Source organism: Pelodiscus sinensis, chromosome 12 (genome assembly GCF_052426305.1).
Source record: "Pelodiscus sinensis isolate ZL-2025 chromosome 12, ASM5242630v1, whole genome shotgun sequence".
NCBI classification, from domain to species: domain Eukaryota; kingdom Metazoa; phylum Chordata; order Testudines; family Trionychidae; genus Pelodiscus; species Pelodiscus sinensis.
The window spans coordinates 50,700,610-50,725,434 of NC_143063.1; the positions used below are offsets into that span (position 1 = coordinate 50,700,610).

The 24,825-nt window shown below is 36.4% G+C and overlaps 1 protein-coding gene across 1 annotated transcript in view; it reads left to right on the top strand.

Annotated features, from left to right (window-relative positions):
- Positions 1–277: 277 nt before the first annotated feature.
- Positions 278–24,825, top strand: part of ZFHX3 (zinc finger homeobox 3) — an 866,714-nt gene continuing 842,166 nt past the window's right edge. The window contains exon 1 of the mRNA XM_075939759.2: positions 278–476. The gene's annotated coding sequence lies outside the window, so the exon portion shown is untranslated. The remainder of the gene's footprint in view (positions 477–24,825) is intronic.

The following is a 24,825-nucleotide window of genomic DNA, read 5'->3' on the forward strand; positions in this document are numbered from 1 at the left end:
TTCTGAAACAACAGGGTAGGTTCAGAACAGAGTTTCCATATTAACTCTGAATGTCATGGCGTTTGCGTCAAAGGCTGAACATTATTCACATTTTGGGATGAAAATGTCATTAAGTATCTGTAATACGTACACATGGGCTATATAGGCGTACACATGTGCATCTCAGTATTTTGTGTAGGATATTTTAAAAAATATATACAGGCTTTGGGTTCCCTTTTGTAAAGCATTAAGCTGTGACCCTCCCCTCCTCTTTTCCCTCCCCTTGCAGCCCTAGACTTCATGATGCCTTGACTGCTAGCTTAACATGGAGTTGTCTTTTTTATTTTTTTTATAAACCCAGTCACAACACAGAAAGAGGAGGAGGAGGAGGAAGAGAGAGAAAGAGAAAACTAAAAACCCTGAAGGATGGTTCTCAAAAATTCGAAAGGAACCACAGGGAATTCCTTTTAAGAGCCACAGCAAGCGAGCCAGCTGAGGTAAGGCAGTTGGAGCTTACCCTTTCTTCCCCCCCACCCCCTTTTGGGTTATAAATTGCTGTTTCTTTCTGGAGTGGGGAGGGGAGGTGGTTGGGGAAGACACCTAACTTCTTTCCTACTTAAGCAATCTGAGCATAGAACTCATGTGAATATGCAAATAGGGCTGCCTGGCTGCGTTGCTGACACGTGTATGTGTTGTATTCCTCTCCCCACCTCCCTGTCTTAGCGTCTGATCTTCAACAGATTGCTGTTGTTTCTTGTGATCACCAGCACTGCGTGCTGGAGAGAGAGATGGGGGGGGCACGGGGGGGAGTGTGGCGGGGCTGGAAGGCATGGAATCATGACATGATTGCTGTGACTTTTTTCTATTAATGTGTGCCTTTTTTCTAGCTCATTTGCATGTCAAAGTGGTGGAGGTGTGAGGGGGGAGATTAGTATGGAGATGACATAATAATGCAATGAATTAAATGTGATCACTTCTGTGAGCAACCTGGGGGAGGAGGGGTGAGGATGGGGGAGAGAGCGAGGGGGAGAGCGAGAAAGGGTTCTGATTTTTCACCACACGTTGATTGATGTCAGGGGCTAACAGGATGCATCTTTTTATTGTTATGATGATGATGATTGCGATGATTATACCGATCATTAGTGTGAGATTTAAATTTTAAAATGGTCAGTGCTGGATCTGTGGTGTGCATGCCTGTTTCGAGCATCTGGCTAAATCCCCTTACGACAAGAATTTAACTTTCTCCTGTTCAAAAAGGCAGCATGCAGGAGTCAAAAGATTCTTCATTGATGAAATACAGTTGGTGGAATGGCAGAGATTTCTAATGCGGGTCTGTTTTTATTGTGAATATACAAAAAGATCAAAAAGACATTTTTGTTATTAAAAGAAAATATTTCATTGGAGGGTTGGTTTAACAATTTATAGTCAATGAAATTTGATTTTTATCTTTTGTTTTGCTCTCCCCACATTTTAATAAAGCAGCTATAAAGCATCACGCTACCACACGGATTGCTGAACAAAGCAGATTCTCAGGCAGTTAGTTTTGGGTCTGACTATGATTTAAAAATTGTGACTATTTTCTCTAATTCTTATTGCTGTTTTGGACATAACCCCTGAAAAGTGCAAAGACAGTTGAAGGCTGAGAGAATTTCAAATGTGAACAAGAAAAAAATGTGATTAAAATATTCAGCAGACTTTGAACTTTTCTAATAGAATTGAAACTCATTTTTGACTGCAGATGTGCTTGTTTTCCTGATAATCAGGATACACCTGATGTCCGTTCAAAATTATTGTGTATATGTAGGGGGGGAGGGAATGTGGGTGTGAGTGGCATACAGAATCTTAGTGCTGGTTGTGATGCTTGCCAATAACCCTGATGCTATAAATGACCACTTAGAAGTCCACAGAATATCACTAAATTTAATTCATTGAAAAAGAAAATCCATGGCAACTCCATTAGTTTTCCTTCATTATTACTGGAGACTTTAAAGGAATATACTAATTGGATAATTGTATTCACTGGTATACTAAATAAACAAGAAAACAAATAATTCTTGCTGGGTGTGTGTGAATAAAGATACTGCATAGAAATTGCCTGATTGATCAGAATCAAGAGATTCTGAAATTCTAAGAGACAACACGACAATTGAAAGTGGAGAGGCAAAGACAAGTTAAGCAAGGCTGGTGTAGAACCCTGTTATAACAATGTGCCGGAGATCCACTTGCCCAGATTCCTATGGCCATAACGGTGACTGTCATCACATCCTACTTGACCTCTGCAATACTTAAATTCTCGCACCTTCCTTGAGTTTTCATAAAAATCAAAGACTTATATGCACTTCTGCTACATGTTAGCTTTTGTTCTGCTCATCTCATTATTCATGTGATCTGAATTTTCCATGAACTACTGTAGAAATGTTAGGCCAGTCACTTAAAGCCACCATTAAACTTGTATATCACAAACAAAGGTGCCAGTAGAAAGTTGCTTCAGCGCACAACATGAGCGTATTGGGTGCTGAAGTCCCCAAATTCAGCCGCTACTCTTCCTATTCATGTAAAAGGACAGAGATATACCAAGACCATTTATATCTTTTATGAGAAATAAAGTTGCATGACTGCTTCTTCTCTTTGGCCGCCCTTTCAGGGGACATTTTCATCCGTCTTTACAGCTTTATATCTCATAAGAACACCTGGATTCTTATTCTCTCTCTCTGTGCACCTCAAGTGCTGTGCATGTATGTGTACTGCTTTCTCTTTGCCTCAGTCTTCTGTGCCAATAAAGAAGAAAGGCAGGGATGAGGATTGTTGCTATTGATCTGCCCAAGGGGATCATTAGGCATCAGTATCAATCTACAAATCAGTGGGGCTGTGTTACTTGCTTGGGCAGTCATTGCCAATTTGTTCCTATTAGATGGCCGAGCCCGGAGGTGTTTGATGAGGAGATTGGGTCTTTATCTCAGCACTAGAGAGCTTGCAGACTTGCAGAGAGACAGCAGAGGGTTAGGGGATTTTTGTTGTTTGTTTAGGGTTTTTTTTTTTAAACCAAAATCTGGCTGCATTTGTACTGAACTATAAAGAGAGGCTCTGTGGGTTAAATGTGTTTCTAGTTAAATTTAGTTTTCCAGCTCATATTAAATGTATTGAGAGTTAAGGAGAAACTATTTTTACCATAATCCATTGCACTTTATTTGGTATGTTTACCAGCAGTGCACTGTATAAACATACATATTCATGCCAGGTTCTTTTGTTAGCCATTTCATGTTACACATCAGAATAATTGAAACAGACTTTTTTTTCTTGTCCTCTCTTTGCCCATTTCTAGAAGTTCATATAGTCGCTATGGGCGAGGCTGTATCTTTGTGGTTTAATTACCTAAAAGTGAAAGTTAAAGCTTTTAGATAATTTTGCATTGGCAAACATTATGTATATTTTGCCCATGAAACCTAAATGGAAAAAGTACTCTAGATAGCTGGTGTGACATACTTTAAAAATAAAATCATGTTTTTAAAAGCACTAGCTACAGGCTGATAATATAGATGGTATTAGAACAGTCTCTCCCCTAATCTGCATGTTGTTTTTATTTTGTATTTTTTCAAACATGTTAAGAAATGTGAAACAGCTAAACACACATTTCATATCATTCTGGGGATTACAAAACAGGAGTAGAGAATGAATCAGAGCCATTCGAACAAGTGTTGTGATGCAACATCAAATCTTCATTATTTCGTGAAAACCTCAATTTTCACCCATGTTTCATTCACTCATGATATGAGCATCATGCACAGTTTAAATATCTGTCCAGCTCTTACAGCCCCTATTGATGCTCAGTTATTGGATTTCTAATTTCCAGGTTTTGTCAGGGGGGTTAACAGACTTGTATGGGTGTTTGTACTTTCCAATGAGTTTATAATCTGTAATTTGTGCCTATTACCTGTGACTATTCAATCACTTTCCCAATATTTGTCAAGTAAAAAATTCTAAACAAAGCACTGAGGACTTTATTTGTCATGCTATTTATATACAAGGACATAAGTAAAACCAAAATTATTACATTTTATTGAGGAAGATGATAGAGTGGATGTAATCCTACATTTACACAGCAATCACAGCATCTGTTGGATACAACCCAGTTCCTTTGAGTAGTTGTTATTTGAAATATAAAATATAACCAACATAAAATAATGAATGCTATTAGAACTTAGAAGTATTCTAAATTCTTATTCATATTGTTTTTCTTAGTATTTGCTCAAATTAACCTTGTTCTTCGCTACATTTTGGAGACAGTTCAGGTCCTCCACCTTTAGAAAAGAATTTACCTCATTCTGTCTGACAAGCATTTTTGTTGCTGTGAATTCTATCATATCTATGTAGAAGTATATTTGTTTGGGGGTGTGTGTGTGACTTTTGGAAGCCAGATAATGCTAATTTATCATAAACTACATACAACCAGCTAGCTTTAATCTCTATGTATAGAAATCAATTTGGAGTATACTCAGAGGGATTTTTTTTCCAGAAGGAGTTTGTTGTACAAATATTTATGGACATTTTTCTTTGTAGTAGCGATTCTAGTTGAAGTGACCATCATGCCATGAATGGCAGATTTATCTTAAGGAAAATGTTGCCAAAAGATATTGTGTGTTCAATCATAAGGGGTTTCCAATGGAAATTTATTTTGCTATTATGGATAAAAATGCATGATCTTTTAGAAGAAACTGCAGATCTCTTTTTATACTGAAATAAAAGAAGGGGCGAGCACCCTTACCAAACTAAATGTAAGAATGTCTGTGTGTGGAAACTAAAACAACTTTTTAAATCAGTGCATGTTCTGACTATCTCCTGTTCAGGATGTTTGTAGTTGTGCATGCAGAAATATTATGGGTTTTGCTTTTAATCACAAATCTTTCTTTTTCATTCCATCTGTTTATTGCTGTAGCTATATTTGGGCTCTTTCCCCTGTTTTGTTTCGTATGGTTTCATATGTAAAATTTCTCCATGAAACAATTGATACATTCTCCGCACGCTGTGGCGAGTGGGAAAAAAAAGCCCTTAGATTAATGGTCAGTGTCTCATACACACAAATTTGTGTTACGATACTACAGAGAAGCTGCGAATTACTGACAAGATCTAGAATAATTCCTAATGCTGTCGAAGGCTTCATTCTCTGCTCCACATGATGGATGAGGCATAAGAAGTGCTTTCTGAGATCATTAATGTGCATCATTCTGTTAAGTGTTATTAAAGTCCGTCTGTCTTAGGCAGCAGAAACTATATCTTATCCCTTATATTGCTTCTGTTTTGTAAAACTATAACTGTAGAGCCCATCTTTTGCTAATGTGGTCTTTTTTGGTACCCTTTACCATAACATTTAATACATTTTTAGGATTGTCTATTTTCTTCTATTCAAAATATTTGATAGGTACATGTGAGACTACATGTAGTTTCAAGATTACATTACTTATAACCTTTAAAATATAATAAAGCTGGAAAGCATCCTTACTAAAATAATTATTCAAGGGGTGAGCTTAAAACTGATTTTTTTATTCTGAATTTGTGCCTGTGTTCAATCTATGTGAAGCTAGTTGGCAATTCAGTCCTGTGTGATTCAGTTTGAATTAAGCAGACTGCCTTGTAACCTTAAGAAGAAAATAAGGCTTTCCAATTTTGTTGTAAGTACACAATGCATAAGATGACATTCAGTTTCCATTGCAGACCATTGGATTAATTGTTTAAAAAACAGTAGCACTGTTATTTGAAGGTATAGTAATCAAGATTTCTTGTTTGAGTAGGAAACACATGCAGAGGGTAAAATGGAGATATAGTATTAAATACAGGAAGCAAAACTTTGGCAGCTTTGTTCCATTTAGACAGAAAACTATCTTGTATTTTGCTTCTTCTTGTACTTCTCCGCACTGCCCATTCTGTTGGCTGTAGCACTTGACTTTTTCCAGGGAGGGGGAGGTAGGAGGAAAGGGAGAGAGGTAGGCCAGGTAGAGATTACAGATGGATCATATTAAATCAAAAGTAATTTTAACCAAACAGGAGAATTCACTTTAAAGGTTTTTAACCTTTCTCAAGAGCCAATTTTTTCCTAAGCCTGGTGATAATAAAACACAATATAATTTATAGAGCACGTTCCGTGGGTACACATTCCTAATTTTTTTTACAGTCAGATAAAACGTTATCCAACCACTGGGATGATAACCGAGGGAAAACAAAAAGCAAGTGATCATAAAGCCATTTGGAAATGTAACATTCCTTTTTAAAGAGATTCAGACATACTTGGAAAGGCTCACATATACTTTTAATAGAATTATAGAAGTTTGAGGCACAGCTGGTAAAAGCTCAGTCATCCACAGCACAGCTAGTTTTTCCAGCATTTAATTTTATATTTGAATAATTCTCCAGATCAAGCTATAATCATGAATGTCATATAAAAGATTTTTTTTCATAAATTACGTTATTTCACAGATGTGCAAATACTTCTGAGAAAAAAATTACATTGATCAGTTTTTAATACCCCCCTGTCTCACCCTTCAGTCAAAGGAAAAAATAGCTTTTTTCCCATCTTTGTCTTCAGAAAGGTGCTAGATTGTAAACATCTGAAGGAAATGAAAGAGGGTTGGCCAGTCCACCCCAAATTCTTTCCAGATTTTCATTCCTTTCTCCAGCAGCCTTCTGTTCCTAGAAGAGAGGGAGGGACAGAGAAAGAGAGAGAAGATATCTCTGTTTCTTATTAAAATTTAAAGTGAAAAGCACTGATATAATTTACTCATTTTGAATCTGCTCATTTACAGGGGGGGTTGCACACCAAGAAGCACAGTTTAAATAACATGTGTACTCTGGCGATTTGGCAAGGTAAAACATTTGCCACCAATTAAGATCTAATCCTGTACAGAAGACAATGAGCAAGACATTGTTCTGATTTGTAGTTCTCAAAACAAGTGTTTGTAGGAGTTGATTTTTTTCTGCTAAGCAATAATCCAACTCATGTTCGCATGAAGAAGTAATTATCATGCGAAGAATACTTTTGATACACAGTGTGTTCTTTTTAGGCTTAATAAAGGTTATTTTCTTTCTGTTGCAAATGTTCAGATACACGTGAAAATAAATGTTCCAATTTTATGCCATGGTAGTTTTTGCAAACATTCACTTTTGATCCTGAAATGTGATTAGTCTTTAGCAAAAGAAACAGGTGCTTTTTGCATCAGAAGCGCACAGTTCCATTAACTTCAGAACACATTTTTCTACATAATTCTTTATTTGACATGAACATTTAATTGATCAATAGTTCATCGTACTTATATTGTTATTGCCTGATATATATTTGAATATATTGTGTATTGTTGTGTATGGAAAAAATTGACTTTATGTTTAATTCATGGATGACAGTTTGGATAAATGGTATATTTCAAAGCTTCCTCCTCTAATATATGATTTAGTCACTCTTTTAAGTTAAAAATAACTTTATAAAAATAAAACAAGGTGTTATACTGGGACTGTTTGGCCTGAAACCATAGTTGCCTGCTTGTCTTTCAGGACATGTAAGTGCCAGATGCAGTGGGGGAAAGCAATCTAAACATCAGAGTTTATTTTCAATATGCAAGTGGTATAAAAATATGCAAACCCTGATCACAGTGCTATGGAAACTGCTCCACAAAAATGTGGAACGAAAGCTGTTACTGTAAGTGTGGTTCATGTATTGTAACAGCTGTGACAGCCTGATGCAGTTTAACACTTGTTCAATTAGAAGAAAAATATTCAAAAGCAAACGTGATGTTTAAGAGGTTTTTAATAATCTTTCAAATTTACAAAAGAAACCAAAACCAACCTCCATGTCCCACAATGTTTTCCCCAAAAGTTTATGTTTCAGTTGAGTCTCTGAGACTTTGAAATGTTCCTGCCCCTTCCTTCTAATCCCAGAACGGTATTTCCAGGCTTCTGTCACAGCTATTTGCAAATTATTTTAGACTTGTGTTTTTTTATATCCACTTAAAACTACTGAAAAATATTTCAGGTACAGGCCACATTTGGTGGTTTTAGGGAGCGAGGATGCGTTAAAAGTAAATATACGTTTCGGACACATGGGTTTTCGCTGACTCAGACAAGCCTGAACTGACACTAATGTGAACTTTCCATTCTGGGAGTTTGGACATCTATCCCTGTGCTTTCTGTTAACCAAATGCTTAAATTAAATGCTGCAAACATAAAATAAACATTAGCTACAGTAAAATGTAGTTAATATCTGGAACACAAAGCAGATCTTTAAAGAGACAATTGTTTTTATTTTCAGGAGATTACGTCAAGCTTTATTTGCTTTTAGAGGCATTGTTAAAAATATTGTTAAAATATTGTCACCTTACAGTATATTTTTAGATATTTTGATCATTAATATATTGCAATAAATCTTTTTTGGCTTCATAAAATCAGTGACTTGATGTAATTTAGTATCTGTAAAGAATCTGTCCTTTAATTTGTATAGCTCTTAAACTCTGTAGTTTGGACAGAATCTGTATGTTCTGCCCTTGCTTCACTTACTAATTATTTGTAGTCTGTATCCGGGGAAATTTGAAAAACACTCTTTTTAATTTTTATCTTTGCCAAAAATGATCATAGCTTTTTTTCCCTGAATTTCCCAGACGTCACGACTACAGGGCATAACTGTTAGTGATGATGATTTTGTGTGTGGAGAGTGGACAATAGGCCCATACCCTGCCATTTTCAGAGTTGCACTGAATATAACCCAGCAACTCATCCTGGAGTAATAGAAATTCTGGGGCTAAATCTCATGCAACGTGTTTACAAATGAAATTGAATATTCAAACTTTTGTGTGCCTTCAAAGAAAGTTAAGTTCTGAGATGTCTAACAAATGTTTACGGGCATATAATTGGAGGTGAAAGTGGCAAGAATAGAAAGGCTACAGAATATGTTTTTTTCATTTTGCTTTTCTTGGTGTGGGCAATTCAGAATTGTATCCTAGTATTTCCAGAGCCAAACGCTCTCCTTTTTATGTAATTACTGTTACCTGGAATAAAATGTTGCCTTAGAAATTATTGACATAATAGTCCCCACGGGAACTCCATAGCAGCCAAAGTGAAATCCAACAATAAATCCAGGGGCCACCTGCATAACTATCATTATACAGCTTTTTCAATGGAAAAACTCTTTCAAAGCTTAATTCTTCCTAAATGGAAAGTTCCGTGATCATATTTCTGTGCAACTTTCATAGAGTTTGGTCTTTTACTTTCAGTTTGTTTAAATAACCCTTCAAAGTGTCTTTGACAGAAAACATGCTGTTTCACACCCATGACATCGCCCACTAAACTCCAGCATTGTTGAAAGTAAAGAGGCTACAAAACATTGAGAGTGGCAATGGTCATCTTGTGCCACCAGGCCTGAATGTGTTAGCATGTAAAATAGCTTCCAATAAATGTTGGGAACAAACAAAATAAAATACAGCACTTTGTATTTTCAGTAGTTTTAAAATTAATGAAACCTTGCCAATTACAAGAATATTTGATGCTGCTTTCAGCACCTGATAAAAGCAAAGGTCCAAATTTGGTAGCTTCTGGCTATGCCCTAACCCTTCCAAGAGAACTTATATCAAACTCCTGCAAGTGCAGGCCTGCTTTTAGTCTGTACTACTATTAAAATCAGTGACAATGTTGTCTGAGGTTGGACTGTATGATTTGACACACTTGATCACATTTTAGCCACATTCTCTACATGGAAATCCCATTGAAGTCAATTTGAATTTTTAGCAAAAATTGAGGTTGAGAGCATGCCTTAAAAAGAGTGGGGGTGGTGGTACTTAAATGCAGGTAGACTTTGGCCACTGAAATGAAGATTGTGAAAAGTTATTCTTCTCATCTCACACTGGTGCAGATCAGGAAGGATTTCATTGAAATAAATGAATTTAAAATAATAAAAGTGAGATCAGAATTGGACCTCAAACTGTTTTTTGATAATATCTGTAGATAACTGAAAGAAAACCACACAATCTTATTGAACAAGCAAACCAGCTTCTTGTTGTCACGACACTTGACAGCTTTTTTATTGGGAATAAATAGGCATGGTGTACAGCAGTATGCTCACATGTAACTTTTGAGTTTGCTTTTCTAAAGTAGCAAGTGCTTTATTAGGTAAAAGAGGTATCAAATACCTGAGCGATACAAACTCTTAGTTGGATCCAAGACTTTGTCGGTTTGGTCAATGGGGTTGTTTACATACATTTCTTTCTTTAAAAAAAATATTAAACCAAAACTCTACCTTGTGACCAATATGGGCTACTGTACAAAAGTGTCCTGGTAAAAGAACCTCAGCTTTTGAAAGCGAGCATACATGTATCAAAGCATCTTCATATATAGTGTGATAAACGGAACAGTTTTCAGAACCCTTTTCTGCTCTGCAGCTCATCCATTATGTGAATGACATGTGAAAATAGTTGTTTCTCTGAGATATCAGCAGGCTGCACAAACTCCGTTACTTTAAAAATACTGGAGGCTAGCTCATCTATAGACTTCTTCTGAATGAGTGAGTATGTGTGGTCCAGCTCATTTAAAGAAAGAAAGTCTCTACAAAAGACATTGGAATTACATACCGTAACCTGGTACCACTGGCTCTATGCTGTGAAAATAACAATGGCTAAGTTGAGAGAGACATTTGGGTAGCTCACTTATTTATTTTTAAAGTATGCTTTCAAATGATTTGGAACCATCAAATTACATCCCAAGGTTTGTGTGGGTCATATACTCTCATAACCATTACTCCTCTTCTTCCTCTCCTTCCCCCAGCTTTTGTTTGTTCTCTCTGGTCCATGGTTTGATTGTAAGGTTGCTGGGGCAGGGAGTTTGTCACCCTAAGTGTGTGAGCAGCACACAGTACAATAAGCCACTATCATATTTGTGTGTTAATAAACTATAAATAATATGTATAATAATAATAATAATTAATAATAACAGCTGCTTCTCAATCCTGGCTATTCTTTTATTCTCTCAAGTGAATACTAATGTCTTGAAATTAAAAATTTCAGACACCAAACTGTAACCCTTCTTTCCAGGGCAAGTCACACAGTATAGTAACATCTTGTAAAAAATATCCTGGAAAATAAATGGGCAGAAGAAAGATGCATTAGTCATCTCAGGTTTTCATTATAATTTTCTGTTAATTTCTGCAAGTTGTATTTTCAAGTTCAATAAGAACTGTCCAAACAATTGTGCTTTGATATTTACAAATGTAACATTATTACAAAAGACAGTTTAAACTAATTTCAGAAATACATATTTATATTTAAAATTGCTGGAAAAATAGGGTAGGTTTTTTTCTAGAGGTATTTAAATATATCCATTTCACAAATCTCGTGATTTGATACTTGAAAGGCAGAGCTACTGGCAGGTAATCAGAGCTAAAATAAACCTACATTATATTAAATTAAAGGTATTTGTGTAGGTTTTTAAAGGTAAGTTTTATAGCTGGTATTATAATACATACAGTATGTTTTATTTCTTCCATTGGTCATCTCCAAATTTCTAATACCTTAAACAATATCTGCTTTTCATATACTATGACTCCTTTATATTTTACAAACTGAACAAAATAATTTCTGTTTTTAATTGCAAAAAGTAAGATGTGTAATTTCCTCTTCCTTTGCTTGTGTTAGTGTAATGAAATCTGTATCAGCTTTGTATTTTTTCTAGTGAATTTTTTTGTCAACTTTTTTACTTTTAAGAGAATTCTTTTGTTTCATAGAAGCTTCCTCTCCTTGCATATGTGAATAAGATCTGCTTTTATGTTCTTTCAGAATAAGTGATATATAGCAAATACATGAATTCAGGAGTAGAAATTGTGATAACTTTAGTGGGAACCTTTTTGTCTAAAGATCTAGGGTGAAATCCTTGCCCCCGTGAAGTTAACAGCAAAACTCCCATTGAATTCATCAGAGGCAGGATTTTCACTGACTAGCTTTAATATGATTGGATTCTGGGATATTGTTTTCACTTTGGCCACAGAACAGTCACTCTCCTTAAACACAGTCTTCAGGGTTCTTGTTTCTTCACAAATGTTTATTATATGGTAGGAAGAGATGCAAATACAATTTTATAAATATTCTTTTTTTATATAATTTGAATAGAAGCATCTATTGTAAGGTAGAAAATATTCCTGAAATAGTTTTGCTATGCATTGGGTGCAAGTTTTCTGTAAAATATATTCCAGGAGAAACCATATTTCCTTTACAAAATAAGAAACACAGTCATCGTATATGGGCCCTTATCCATATTCTATCTTTGTACAGAGATGGATGATAGAATAAGGTCCTATTGTTTGTACAATAGCAAGATGGTTTAACCCCTAAAACAATGAAGATGAATCAACTTGTTTCTGCTCCTTCTCTCACTTGATGTCCTAGCTTCCTTTCTGTTATTGCTACTTCCCTTTTTCTCTGCCCAACAAAACGAGGTCTTCCCACCTCCTTTTTGACCTCTGACCCCGCCAGTGAACAACAATTGCTGTAAAGCCAAGTGAACCAATCATATCATGTTGCCTCTCACAGGCCATCCCAGCTCCTCAGTCTTCAAACATGTGGGGTCCATATTGCTCCTTCCCTATCCATGGCCAGAGTGCTGATGGTGACCACACCTTTGCTGATTCTAGTCAGAGGGAGTAAAGAAGAATCAGCCTGTAGGGAAGGAAGGGGGGCCTTCAGGAACAGCAGGAAGAGCTGTGATTCTTGCATGGAGGAGAGGAGGGTTTTGCGCCTTCATCATGTTTCTTGGTCAGCCACTCTTCACAATCACCAGGACACCTGCCTGCCAGGCTAAAGGAAGGGTAGGCCCAGGCTTTCTGTTGGAGATACTGGACTGAGATGTGGGAGTCTTTAATTCGGTTCCTGGCTCTCCCCCAGATTACCTGTGTCAATTACATGAGCCAATCACTTGATCGATCTGTCTCAGCTTCCCCACTATACAAAGGTGACATTCTTGTCTTTCCCACATCCTTTGCTTTGTCTGGTTTGATTGCATGCTGTTCTGGACAGGGTCTGCTCTTACCATGCATGTGCACAGCACCCATATTGGTCATGGCCTCTGGGTGCAAGTTGAGTCTAAAGAATAAAGGGTGAGAGAGATAAAAGTACTTGCATCATTTATGAGCAAAGGGCCTTGTGCTTCTCCCTTACTCAGTTGCTTTTGAAAAGTCCATGTATTAGTATTATTATTAACAAATACAATTAATAGTGCTTCAAAGCAGCTACGGAAAATCCTTGGAAATCTGTCTGGGTCTAAGTAAAATGCATCTAGGAGTTAGGTAACTTCCAAAAGGGTTAGTCTATGCAGTGAAGGATGTGAGCAGAGACTGTGTGGTCATCTAGTGCAAAACTTTCAGTGTACCCTGCAATTTTCAGAGATTGGATTACATCACATACATTGCACAAAGCATCAGAAATGGTGATGTGATGTCAAGGAGCAGTGCCTGAAATATGGGAACAGCCTCTCTCATACCATTTTCCTCCCTTCCACTGGAGATTCTGACATACGCTGCTTATAAAAATCAGACTGAAGAGTGCAGAGGGGGACACCAAGGTCGCTTGCTGCTAGTGATTATTTTTCTGGGTGTTGTTAACTTGTTACTCAGCAGTAGTTGGAGGGAGTTGAAAAGAGGCTTGAGCTGAAATTAAGAAGGAAAATGCTGGGAGGAGATCTCAGAAACAGAACATAATGAACTATATAAAAGATCTGATGTTTCAATGACATTTTTTCTTTCTTCAGTGCACAATGTTGGATTGGGCATTTTTCCAGTTAATTCTCCAGCCTTTTGAAACACGAGCTTTTAGCTAGAGTTTAACTTTCCTTTCCCAGTAGATGGCATTGTAGTCTATCCAGTAGTTAGTAAGAAGCTCTTCTAACCTGTAATATACACTGGTTCATTTTTCTGAGCTTTTTCTTCTTCCTCTCCCTCCTCTCTGTCTTCTTTCTCCGTCTTCGTCCTCTCCCCCATTTAATGCCATTTGAGTGTTCATAAATAAGAATCCTGTGTTTTGTGTTACATGTAATCCTGACAAAAATTGATGTCTTTAAAATATTGTTCAGTAATGTGAAATCAGTGTTCCAAATGGAAAAATATAGAAATATTAATGATATGCAGGTTAAATAAAGATGGACATTTTAAAAATATAAAATTCCATAAAATCTACCTCACATTTTACTAAATGCACTTTTGACCGTCAATTGCAGTACCTGTGGTATTTCTCTGTGTTTCTGTAGGAAGCTTTTCTGTTTTATTTCAGAGGTTTTGCTCATAAAATGTTGTCCATGACAATAACTCTTAAAGCTACTAATTAATTTGTGGCTAGTAATCATCCTGAAGTACTGTCAGAAAATGTACACTAAATTTAAACCAAGGGGAGTGGGGAAAGAGTATGTTTGAATTTTTTTAGTGTGTGTGTGTGTGTGTGTGTGTGTGTGTGTGTGTGTGTGTGTGTGTATTGATTTATTTAATATATATATATATATATATGACTCTTATTTGTTAAGGCATGAGAGAACCCCTACACATCCTTCCCCACTACACTTTGTGTTTGTTTGGAAGATGCACAAAACAGGCTGTGGGCTTCTGATGGGGTTGTATGTTCTCAGATTTGTATTTCTGCTTCTTATATTTGTGTTTGATTTTCATGGACTTCTTTTTAATACCTAAGGGAACCATTAATGCAGCCGTAATAACAGGAGATCTGATGGTCTCATGGTATTTCAGTTCCTGGCTGCTGAAAATATCTTGAGAACACCAGATCTCGCGTTATTTTGGCCCCATAAGTAGCTCTCTCAGGAATAAAAAAAAAACCCTTATGAAATATATACACAAATACTGAGATATTTGGGTTCCTGTGGAACTCAAATGCATAGTCCTGTTTTTCATCAGAGATACAAGTTAGCACCTTTTCTTACCTTCAAGCTTATATATCCCTATCATTCAATGAAATTACCATTTCCCCAAAACTGTAGTTAGAATATTGAGCTAAAATAGGAAACTTTTGTGAATTAGAAGAAAATTGTAGTTCTCCTCTATAGACAAAATGTTTGTTCCGATAACCCGTGATTTAGAAATACAATTGCTATATAGAATTTTTAAAAAATTATATCAAAGCTGGTCTTATTTTGTAGTTGTCTTCACTATTCCCATCTATGGTATAGGTAGTTGTTAATCATTAATCGAGTAAATGATTTTTTTTGTTAACTAAAACAAGATAACCTCCCCATATCTGGATTAAGTTTTCTTTAGTATCAAGTGGCTTAAAAATACCAAACTTGATTCCTTTTGAATTAACTGAGCTTTATTTTATTTTTTCAATATCACATATCACCATAGTAACCACTAGCTGTCAGTTCAGTTTCTGACATTTTTCTCATTTGGTAAGATTTCAGAATTGCCATCCTCCCTGCCAACATGTCATGAACAAGAAAAAAAAATTGCATGAAAAATCTAATGGGTGTCTGGTCTGATTGTCCTCACTCGTGGCAGGAAAGACAAAAACTGATGAATTGTGAAATGTATTCAGAGGGATTCAAGAAAAGCAAGTGTCTAGGACCCCCCCTCCCACTCGCCAGCACCTCCTCGTTTTCATCTTGTTATGCTTGATGCGCCATACATGCTTGCCCTGACACTTGGGTTTGTAGAAATTTAAGATTAACAGTTTTTACATTCACCCTGCTGATCCCCTCCCTTTTTTAAAGTCATCATTAAAAATAAAGTTAGCAGAGCTTATATTTAGCACTATTTCCCACTCCTATTGCTGACATTTCAGCACCTTCAGATTGGCTTCAAACATTTAAAATGTTATGATTGCAAACAGACAATTCTGTTTGTTTCTATATTTCTTTGTCCAGCTGAGGGTTTTGTACCTATTAGAGAGAAATCATTAAGCAGGCCTCATATGTAATAAAGAATAAAACGAGTGCTGGATAACTTACCAGGAGATTGTACTAGTAATGAGGAAAAGTACAGTAAATAGCAATACTGACTTTCTCCTTTCCTTCATCAGCTCAGTTTATTGATTGACTCACTAAAAATTAGGTAAACTATTTTAAAGAAAACTATCTCATTGTTTTTAGTTTGGAAAATATTTGCGTTCAGGAACAAACAGCTAGAAATGTGATCATTAGTACAATAGAGAGGACAAAGTAAAAGTCTGCTTTTGGCAAAACAAATATTAAACCGAGTAGGGACTATCTGGGAATGTAATATATATGTTTATATGTATATAAGATATATGTGCACAAATGCACATTGCATGTGCGTGTCACATTTGTGCGTGCATATATAATACATACAAATATAGAGAGCGTTTTGAGAGAGAGAGTGTAACTTAGATGTGTTTCCAGAGGTTTTGTTTTGGGCTAGATCAATCTTAGCACAGTATATTTTTTCCTTACTGCCTACAAATTCAGACTTGGCAGCAGGAACTCATTTCAGAAACATAAAACTGATTTGATAAGCAGCTGCAGTATTCAGTTCCTTTTTACTAACGGGTGGACAACCCCAGGATTTTGAGTGCAGAGCTCAGAACTGTTTCTGTTTCAAATTTCAGATGTTGTGGCTCAGTCTTTTATGAAACATGCACAAAATAACTGAAACAACACTAGAACGTTATAAACATTTGGGAACATTTTTTTAGGAATTTATATTTGTAAGTATATTTGCACACTGCATACATATATGTGTATCAGGAACAGAAATCTCTGAAGATATTTTTAATTTACAAGGATATATTTCTATTAAAAATTAAATCCAAACTACATTGTGGTATATTTTTCTCTAAATATAGGATTTTATTCTGCTAAGTTCATGTTTTGAATTTTTCTTACATGATTAAGAGGTGGTGTTCAAAATATTGTTCTGTGTGTTTGCATACGCCCTTACATGCTTCTGTATGTGCAGTTATATGTTATTTTATAGAAACACTCACACATCTGTGTGTATGTGTGAAGAATATATGAAAATTAGGTAGATTTCTTAATCATTTAACTTTAAAAAATAAAATTAAAAAGAGTTGAGGAACTGGTAGTACCTGTTCGCTTTCCTAATTTTATTCTGAGCAGATATCCCGGAGAAATACATTCAAAATTATTTCTCAGTTTCACTGTATGTTTCAGCCATGTATGTGGTAAAATATAAAATATTTTAAAACCTCTGCATGTTTTAGATCACAAAGCAAATAAACTGGAAAGATACAGGTTTTTTATTTAAAAGAAATTTTGAAAAGAAATGCTGTAAACAGGATAACCTATAATTTCTTCATGGTTTTATAAGATTTATAACAATAATCAGCAAAACATTGTAACATTGTTTGCACCTTGTGTGCCCTTAAGCCATGGGATCATTCAGTTAATTGTATAAATTCCATATATTATGGGAAATCATGATGTATCGTTTATATTCAGCTTGTCAGGTGTATAAATATTAAAATATATTAGCAAAAATGGCTGATTATCCCTCAAACATTTTGTGATCAATCTTATCTTTTTATGATTTTGGTGGGAGGGGGCACAAGACTAAATATTTTATGTTATTTGAAAATATTCTTTGAACAACCTAGATTTATTATTAACATTTTAAACATTTATAACTGCCTTAAAAATTCTGAATTTTGGTCCTCTTAACAGACCTATCCCAAGGTAAAGTTATTTTTGTATGCAAAATATATACTGTTGATAGAGATTTTACCATTTATCCAACATAGTATGTACAATTTATACACATTTCATCTTTATTTCTGTTTATAAAATATAGGTGATATTCACAAATGTAATCATAGGCATACAGACCTTGATGCAATAATAGTGAATGTTAATTTATGTGCAAGCATGCTTTATATTATTCCTGTACACACTTTGGTTTATTTAGTAATATTCAGAGATATACAGTTTATATGTATTTGCATATATATGTACATGCAGTAATTTTACTGAAAATGTATTTTTAATTTTATATGTACATATCTCTTTCTCTGTGTAAATATACTCCATACAGCATACTGCAGTGCTATCCCATAAAGCATGAATATGTAAAGACTGTATAAGGGAATATAAAGAAGACACAGAGATGCATATTTGTTGATACAAATATATCTGTTTAATGAATAAATAAATACAGAGTTGGACTGTGTCGCAAATGTATTTGGCAACTAGCCGTATCCAGTGAGTGCGCACAGTACGTTTAGAAGGGAGAGGAAATGTCAGAACAGGGTCTTGTAAATACATGCGGCTGGAAAGAATAAAATAAAAAATGATGACTAGCACTGACAGGCAGACTTGGGGTGTATGATATACTTTGTTCATTTGATTCTTAGAACTCAGTCGGGGGTTAAATTGGAATCCAGACATCAAAGAATTCTTTCACCAGACCCAAATTTTGTCCATATAATTTTTTTTCCTACAGTTGTCATAATTTTAGCTAATTTCACAGTGCAATAAATTTTTGCTGTTTGAAGTAGTTTTCTAAATGTACATATAATATATGGATGAAATATATTCTCATATATAATATGCAAACAATCTCACACATATATTCATACAGAATACTTACTATATGTGGTCATGTAAAACACCTATATTTGTGTGTTTGTATGTGCGTATGAACACATGTATAATGCACAAACATGATTCTAATTAGCCAAATGTAAGGGAGGAAAAAGCTAACTAGTTAAAATAGCAACACCTTTGTTTCTTTTTTGCTCCTGACTGTTGTGTCTAAAAATGCTTGAAGCATGTGGTGCTGCATATTTGGTGGGTTTGCAGATTTCTGTACGATTTTTATCTGAAGGTCAGGGCTGTGGAAATACATCAGGTTGCGATTTGGGATGTTTGCTGTTTGCCATTTAGCCTCACTTCTTTTTATCAGATTGCTTTGTAACATGGGCCTAATAAAACAGGGAGCTGTTAGAGAAAAAAATAAATATTGTTTTATTTTTATGCATTTTCTTAGCTGTGCAGTGCATGCAATTTTAATGATTTGTTTAACGTTATCCCTTTGTTATAGATTTGTTGACCTATGGCATTATGTTTAATGGCAGTTATTTATATTTTCACAGGAAATTTGCATATATACAATAAAAAATGAAATAAGTCTTTACATTTCTTCAGAAAAGGTATGCAAATAGGAAGGGAACGTTAGAAAGAAGCCACTGCAAATAACTTTTGCAGGTACATTCTAACTCAGTTTTAAAACACAAATCTCATTTTATATGATCAAGTTTTCTTCAGCAGAGATTTATTATGTGAAATTCTAAAAGCTTGCTTATAGTTGTCCATTGGCCCTATTTTCACTCTTTACCCATGTGTAAGGTTGGTTTAATTTGTCTGCAACACCCTGTACTAAACACAATACAATTAAACAAGATGTGGCTAACATATCACTGCATTAGTATTGTTTATGGAAGCCCCAGATGGCGAGAGAGGGCTTTTTTTATATTGTGAATGGCAGAGATTAAAGTCATTAAAGCTAACTGTCCAATTTCCATCACTTTATCATCCGGCATTCGGTCTGTATGTATGTAAGAGAAAAGGGTAATTTTCTGTCCATGAGAACTAGGGAAGGAGCTTCACTTTCTGCTTTTACCTTGAAGGGCTAGAAGAAAGGAGTCACTGGTAAATGAATAGCCTTTGGGCTGCACAGTTTGTCATGTTGACCATGGCTATTCAGAGAGGAGTGCGCAAGTAACCTTCATCCTTTCATGCCTGTTGACTTATTTGTAAATGATAGTTTTAATTTAAAACATTCAAAATAGTGTCAGTCTACAATTAAAAATTAAGGGAGTGAGTTAGTTTGTCAGCCAGTTAAAGACAGCTGCTCTTCAGCATCGTTGTTTACAGTCGGAACCTTTGGAGCAGTTCAGGGAGGCACAGTGGGACTGCAGGAATTCCAGGGCACATACTATGTCCCGTTAGTGTGGATGCTGACAGAATGGCTCCAACGGAAGCCCAGTCTGAACTGTTTCTGAGTGTACAGACATAGATAGTTCAGGTAGTTTTGAAATTGTTTGTTGCTTCCAGGCAGTTATTAACAGTTCCATTTGCACAAAGCCATCTCAGCTGTGGTCTCAGCACAAAATGCTTTGCTTATTACTGCCTCATGGCAAAAGCCAGTCCAATACAAGGAGTTTATTTTTTCCTTGAATTGGGGAAGAGGGAAAGAAAGCTCACCGCAATCTTTATGAAAACAGGCTTTTGTTGTTTTAATCTTTGTTAAAGATAAACATTTGCTTTCCATGTTGATATTTTTGTATTTTATTATTTTGTTACTCATTTATCTAACCATTAGCAAATTAAGGTATATTACTGCTTGGATGCATTAAAAGCAGCACCAAGGAGTTGCGGTCCTTGTGGCTATTTCGGGCAATGTCATAAGCACATTCTTTTTTTTTTTTATTGTCCTCCCAGGGAGCAGAATTTGAACTTAATATTCCATGAAATAAGCCATTGTAATCACGTTGGGTTAATAGAAGAAGTAAAATTGCCTCTCCTCTCACAAGACATTAGAGCAAGGCTGCATTATTAAAGTTTTCTTGCGGACAGGCGGTTTAAAATATATCCTCAGTGCCTGACGCAAGTCTTTTCAGTGGGGATGACAGCTTTTCAGATCTTAATAGGCTGTTCATTTCTGGCCTACGAGTTTTCAGCATTTCTTCTTTTCAAGCCAGGCTGTGACATGATGGCTAAAAACTGACATAAAGAAGTGCCATGTACTGTGAAAACCTTTATTCACTAAGTGGCTCCATGTAAATTGATGTCAATAAGCAAACAATTAGAACTTTAAAATTGTTGGTTTAAAATCCTTTTTCTTTTAATCATTTGACCTAAATTTATTTTTACTACTTTGGATCCATTGGTGAAGATAAACACTGACACAATGTTTAGCACATTAGAGTAGATCAGTTCTTTATAATAAATAGGTGGAAGAATGATTTTGTCGAAGTGATTTTGTTGTTAGAAGTTTGGCTTTTTTTCTTCAAACCAAATTTCACACTATGCTAGATTCTGGTGAAAGGAGAAGGAAGAGGCAATTTTTTTGTCTGTGCTCTGGCTCTCATCCCATGCCACACAGCACTCTCCAAGGTTTAGAAATATACAGTGTTAACAGCAGTGATAGCTCACTGATCCTGTGACTGAGCTAATTTAGATAGGTGTGGTTTTGTTGTCCACTAGGAGCCATAAGAAGCTCAGGAAACTCCTTTGACTTTCACCTCTTCTTTTGCACATTTTGTGTGTCATAGTGTCTTGCAATATGTTGCCTGAAGATGATTTTACTGGAATTATTTGCGCAAAATGGACTTTTTGTGTCATTAATTGTTACAACATATCTGAAAACCTAGTGCTTTGCATGCTCCTGAGCTGCATGCAAGAATTCGCAGAAGAGCTTTTTGTGCCTTTATTTTAATTTCTCCCTTTCTTCCCCCCATTTTCTCTTTTGTTCCTCTCTCTGCATCTTGCCTTCCTCTGAACAAGGAAATGAATAGCCTGCTCTGATGGCTCCATGGCTCCAAAGGGTGGCTGCAGGCAGGGCTTTGTAAGCGGTGTAGCTTAGTCTCCTTGAGACCAAATGTGTCACTTTCACAACTGGCCCAATGCCCACTGGTCTAGAGGGAAGGTCCTTTGGAGTCTTCTGCATTAATAAGCTAATTCTTCATTTGGTCTTAGTGGGCTCTCTAAGGTGGGAAGTCTTTCGCACCAGGTGCAGATAGCATATCAGGTATAGTAGCGATTTTTCAAAAACTTGCCAGTGGCTTAAGGTAATTAAATAATATTATCTTAGTGCTTCCAGTATTCTGGTCGTTCTTTCTGTTGGGCAATATGAAGGAGTGTATTGGTGAGACTGCGTCTGTTTTTCTAATTCCTTCAGTCTTCCCTCATAGCTCATGTTCTCTAGACCTTCAATCATTTTTGTTGCTCCTCTCTGGACCTTCTCCAAGGACTCTGTGACAAAAGAAGAGGAGTGGAGCAAGCCTGAACCATCCATCCTAGCTTCCCCCATGCTTCCCCTTCACTTCTGCAAGGGAGGCTTCCGTGCTATTCCAAAATGGGGCACATTGCTGCAGTGGAGATATCACTGTAGAGCCCTGGGGCCCCAGTTCATGGGATGCCTAGGGCCTTGGAATGCCTTCATCTATCCTTGTCAAATTCCAAATTTTGCCATGGCACAACGGAGAGAAGAGGGCCTGGGGTGTAGGAGGAAAGTAGGTATAAGTGTGACTTTGTGTGCAGGGGAAGCTGCCACAGTATTACACTATTTGTGGTGTACAGGAAGAACTTCAGATATGCAGCTCAGAAAAGAGGTGGTTGAGATGAGAGAGGTACTTAGGTGAACTGACTGGACCATATGAAAGTGGAGAGTAGATATAGTGGAACTCTGCTCCTCCGTCATGTTCCTCCCTTCTCCGGCATGCCCCTTTGACAGAGGTGGTGGGCAGCTCTCTCTAGACCTGGCCATATCAGCTTTTCCTCAGCAAACAGTATCCCTGCATCCTGTGGGTTCCCTGCTGGCCATTTATGGTCAAATTCTGGCCAAGGAGCAAAGCTGCAGCATCTTATTGGAGAGCTTGTTTCTGCCCCAAAGGTTTTGCAACACTCTTTCTCCACCAGGAGGATATGTATCCCGAGGGGGGGAGGGGCACACAGATCTCCCACAGGGGTTACATCTGCTCATCTGGGCAGTTGCTAAGTTTTACAACAGGCTACATTAAAAGAACTAGCAGAGTCAGTACAAACTAAAATTTCATGCAGACAATTACTTGTTTATATGGCTCTATATACAATACACTGAATTCGAAGTATAATATTTATTTTCCAATCGATTTATTTTGTATTTCTATGGCAAAAGTGAGAAGGTAAGCAATTTTTTCAGCAACAGTATGCTGGGACACTTCTGTGTTTCTGTGTCTGATTTTATTAGTAAGTAGTTTTTAAGTGAGGTGAAACTTGAGGGTATGCAAAGTACATCAGATTTCTGAAAGTGGTACAGTGGTCTGGAAAGGTTGAGAACTAATGCTTTATAAAATACACCCATATGTAGTCTATAATAAATCTTTTGTTCCCACTGTCCTGAAAATCAGCTCTCCTTTTTAAGGATAGATTTTTTTATTAGGATACCAGTAGCTCTTCCAGTGTTGTAGTACACATATAGGTATTGGGGTTGGAATATCTTTGGCACTGGCAAATCTTGCAAAATGGAAATTATTTTATGATGTATGCAGCGAAACTAACTAACCTTACTCTACTTGCAATGGATTTTGCTTGCAAACTGTTGCAGCAATTAGTTGTTTTTCACACTGAGGTTTCATCTGAAAATAAATGTACAGTGCAGTCCCCACTACTACTTAGCATAGGAAATACAGTACCTCGTGTCCTTTTATCTTTTATTTCTTCAACAGCTATCATAAAAGTATTGTCTTCTTTAAATATCAATTTTTTGTGTCCACAAAGGAGAAATCCTTCTACTCAAGTGCACTTACTAAGATCATGCAGTGTACATGCCACCAAGTAGTATTAGTGGAAAGTCATTCAATATTAATTATTGGGGAAAGGCTTATTAGTTCTAAAAGGTAACATATTATGCCAAGGATATTGTATGAAGAGGACTGTAAAAATCAGAGTAATACTGATAGTGGAGAGGAACCAGATTGGTGCTTACAATGACAGTAACACCTAATACATACCTAGCATCTGTCACCAGAGGATTTCATGGTATTTTACAAACATTAATGAATTAATCCTCACACAGCCTTTATAGTTCAGTTTCTTATTCCCCTTTTGCAAAGAAATGGGGAAACAGAGGCTCAGAGATGAAATGATTTGCCTCTGATCTCAAAGAAAGTCCATGGAAGAGCCAGGAATAGAACCCAGAATTAAGCTCATGGCAATTTTGAGGATTTAGGGCTCCACTCATAGATTTTGTTGATGGAAGGTCCGGTGATTAAGGGACTAGTCTGGTAGTCAGATGAACTGGGTTGAGTTCCTGGCTCTGTCATCAACTTTCTGCATGTGCAAGAGCCAGTTTTTACATATCTCTCTGCCTAGCTCCTTCTGTGTAACCTGGGGTAATACAAGATGTCTCCTCCCAACCTTTCTCTGTCTTGCTGTTTAGGTTGTGAGCTCTGAGGCAGGGACAAAGAGTTGTCTCTTGCAATGTGTATGTACAGTGTGTAGCACAAAAGGGCACCGTCTGGGTTAGTGGCCTCTGGGAGCTACTCAAATATAAAGAATAAATTCTGTTAGTAACAAGAAGTGCTGAAGTCCAAGTACTGAAAGATAAGGAAATAATTTGGAGTATGGTTAAAACCCATTTGCTGTCTAGACACCATTCCCGTTGATTTAGCTGTGGTTTGTTGGTGCAAATACAGGGTATTGTGCATCATGAATCCTAAAATATATATAACCTAAAATCCCGTGCTACACAGTATTACAAACACATTGGCTACATCTACACTATGAGTTTTCTCGGCAAAAAATATGCAAATGAGGGTTTTTGCGCAACCCCCCCGTCCACACTGCTTGTTTTTGTGCAAAAAACCCAGCACAAAACCAGATTGACAGAAAATATGCAAATGAGATTACAACTCATGCAAATGAGTTCCTTATTTGGATTTTTTTTGCAGAGAAAACTCGTAATGTAGGTGTAGCCATTGTATAAAGTGTGTTTGCAATACTGTGTAATATTTTAGGATTTTAGTATGGGATTTTAGGTAACATACATTGGTCCCTTGGTCCTAATGATGTCAATGACAAATCTCTGATTCATTAGGACCTAGATTTCACCCTTTGTTATAGGATTAAAAGTATTAGCTGCTTGCTATTTCTCTCTAT